This window comes from Lupinus angustifolius, chromosome LG11, assembly GCF_001865875.1.
Source record: "Lupinus angustifolius cultivar Tanjil chromosome LG11, LupAngTanjil_v1.0, whole genome shotgun sequence".
Lineage (NCBI taxonomy): Eukaryota > Viridiplantae > Streptophyta > Magnoliopsida > Fabales > Fabaceae > Lupinus > Lupinus angustifolius.
This window is the reverse complement of record NC_032019.1, coordinates 28,256,152-28,259,080: the sequence shown is the minus strand read 5'-3', so window position 1 is coordinate 28,259,080 and position 2,929 is coordinate 28,256,152.

Sequence of the window (2,929 nt, the reverse complement as noted above, 5' to 3'; positions counted from 1 at the left end):
GTGATCCTAAGGGAATTAAAATGGGTTCCACCAACCCCTTTGGCGGTGATGACGCATCCATTAACTACCCTCCCATATTCAGTGGCGAGGGTTACGCCTACTGGAAAGTCCGAATGAAGATTTTCATAGACATTATTGATCCGGATATTTAGGAATCCGTAATCAGTGGTCCTTTCATCCCACTTCACTTAGTGGATGGCAAACCAAAAGAAAAGCCTAAAATCTTATGGACCGATGAGGAGTGCAGGAAGGTCCAGTTCAACCTTCGCGCCAAAAATATAATTACCTCGGCCCTATCTTACGATGAATTCTTTCGGGTGTCTCAATGTCAAAGTACGAAGGAAATGTGGGACTCTTTACAAGTGACTCACGAGGGCACTAGCGAGGTCAAGCGCGCCCGGCTAAATGCGCTAACTCATGAATACGAATTATTTTGTACGCTACCAAGTGAATCGGTTGGTGATATGCAAAAGCGATTCACTCACATTATTGATCATCTTATTGCTCTAGATAAAATGTTCACCAGAGGAGAACTCACTAACAAAGTTTTACGCTGTCTTGACAGGAGATGTCAACCTAAAGTGATGGCAATCATGGAGTCCAAGGATCTTGACTCCATGCCTTTGGCAACACTCTTCGGAAAGCTTCAGGAGCATGAGATGGAGCTTGGGCGTCTGACCATGCATGAGGAGTCTGATCGTAAAAAGAAAGGAATATCTCTTAAAGCTTTAACATCACAACCCAATGAAGAGATAGAAAATGACGACTCTGATTCTGACATTGATGAGGAAACGCTAAATCTTCTTGTGCGGAAATTTGGTAAGTTCTTGGAAAAGAAAAGAGGATTTAGACGATTCCAAAAGGAAGAAGCACGAGAATCAACCAAGAAAGGCAAGACCAAGGAGCGCTTCACTTGCCATGAATTGGTAAGTCGGGTCACATGAAGTTTCAGTGCCCCACTTACTTGAAGAGAATTTATTCAAAGAAGAGCACTCCCCGAGACTTCAAGTCGAAGAATGCATACATCGTCTGGGATGTACCGGAGGAAGAAACAACATCAAGCACCTCGGATGAAGAGGAAACTGTGAAGCTGTGCTTAATGACGATAACAGATGAAGCTTGCGGATCAGGTAGTAAGGATACTTCAGATGAGGTATATTCTGACACATCATCCTCTTCTTCTGATTCTCCCTCATATGATATATTATATAGTGCTTATGTTGAATGCATGAAGAGCTTAAGAAATTAGCAAAAATAAGTAACGATAGAAAAAGAATAATTTTGCTAAATGATCAAAAATTAATTCAACTGCAGAAAGAATTAGATGAATTAAAATTGGAGAATGAAACCTCAGATCTAATTTTTTTCTTGTACTTCATGCGATTCCTCTAAAAATAACTTATGTCAAACTACTACTTGTGAGTCTTGTGAGGACTTGAAGAAGGAAAATTTTAAACTCAAAGAAAAATTCGCAAAACTTACAAATAGTAAATACCAATTTGACACTATGCTTAGTAAAACGAGAAACATTGGTGACCACATTGGATTAGGGTATGTTCCCCCATCCCATAAAAATAGACCATATAGGAGACATCTAACATGCCAATATAAATATTCTAATAAGAAAAATAGAGTCCTTACATGCTATTACTGTGGCACATATGCCCATACATCTCATTCATGTTACATAAGGAGATATGGGATACCCACTGTTGTTTATGCTTGGGTAAGAAAGGGAGATAACTCCCACATCACTAACAGAAAAGGACCCAACATAATTTGAGTACCTGAGACTAGTAGGTGATCTATTTGGTAGGTATGTCTTCGAACACATGGACAAAACTGGTATCTCGATAGCGACTGTTCGAGACAAATGATTGGGGACAAGTCAAAATTCCTAGACTTGTCGTTGAAAGAAAAAGGATTCGTCACCTATGGAAACAACAAAAAAGGATGAATCTTAGGCACCAGGAAGATTGGCAACTCAACCCACATGATAATCGAGAACGTTCTATACGTAGAAGGTTTGGAACATAATCTGTTGAGCATAAGCCAACTATGCGACAAAGGTACACTTGAAGAAGTGCAATCCAAGGACATGAATGAAATCCAACAAGATGCGAAGCAAACAGTAGAAGAGCAACATCAGGATATGCCTATTGCGTGGAAAACTAAAAAGGATCTTCCACTCGATAAGGTGTTAGGTGATATATCTACGGGGGTGGTAACCCGTAGCTCTTTACGTAATTTCTATAATTTTGTTGCATTTGTATCTCAAATAGAGCCGAAGACCATCGATGAAGCCATCAAGGATGTACACTGGGGTATAGCTATGCAGGAAAGAGCTAAACCAGTTCGAGCGAAATAATGTGTGGGACTTGGTCCCCAAACCAAAAGATCATCCTATGATTGGCAACAGATGGGTATTTCGTAATAAGCTAGCTGAATCTGGTTTAATAATCAGAAATAAGGCTCGCTTAGTGGCCAAAGGCTACAACCAGGAGGAGGGCATTGATTATGATGAGACCTACGCTCCTGTAGCCAGACTTGAGGCCGTTAGGATGCTCTTGTCTTTTGCATCAATCATGAATTTTAAACTTTTCTGAATGGATGTCAAAAGTGCATTTTTAAATGGATATATTCAAGAGGAGGTGTACATAGACCAGCCACCAGGGTTTGAAAACTTCAAATACCCGAACCATGTTTATAAACTCAAGAAGGCCCTCTACAGCCTAAAACAGGCTCCCAAAGTCTGGTACGATAAATTGAGTTCGTTCCTACTTGAACAAGAGTTCGAAAGAGGTTTGGTCGACACCATTCTCTTTGTCCGTAGATTAGATAATCATGTTTTACTTGTACAAATATATATTGATGATATTATCTTCAGATCTACTAACGACATCCTTTGTAAGGAATTTTCTGAGTTTAT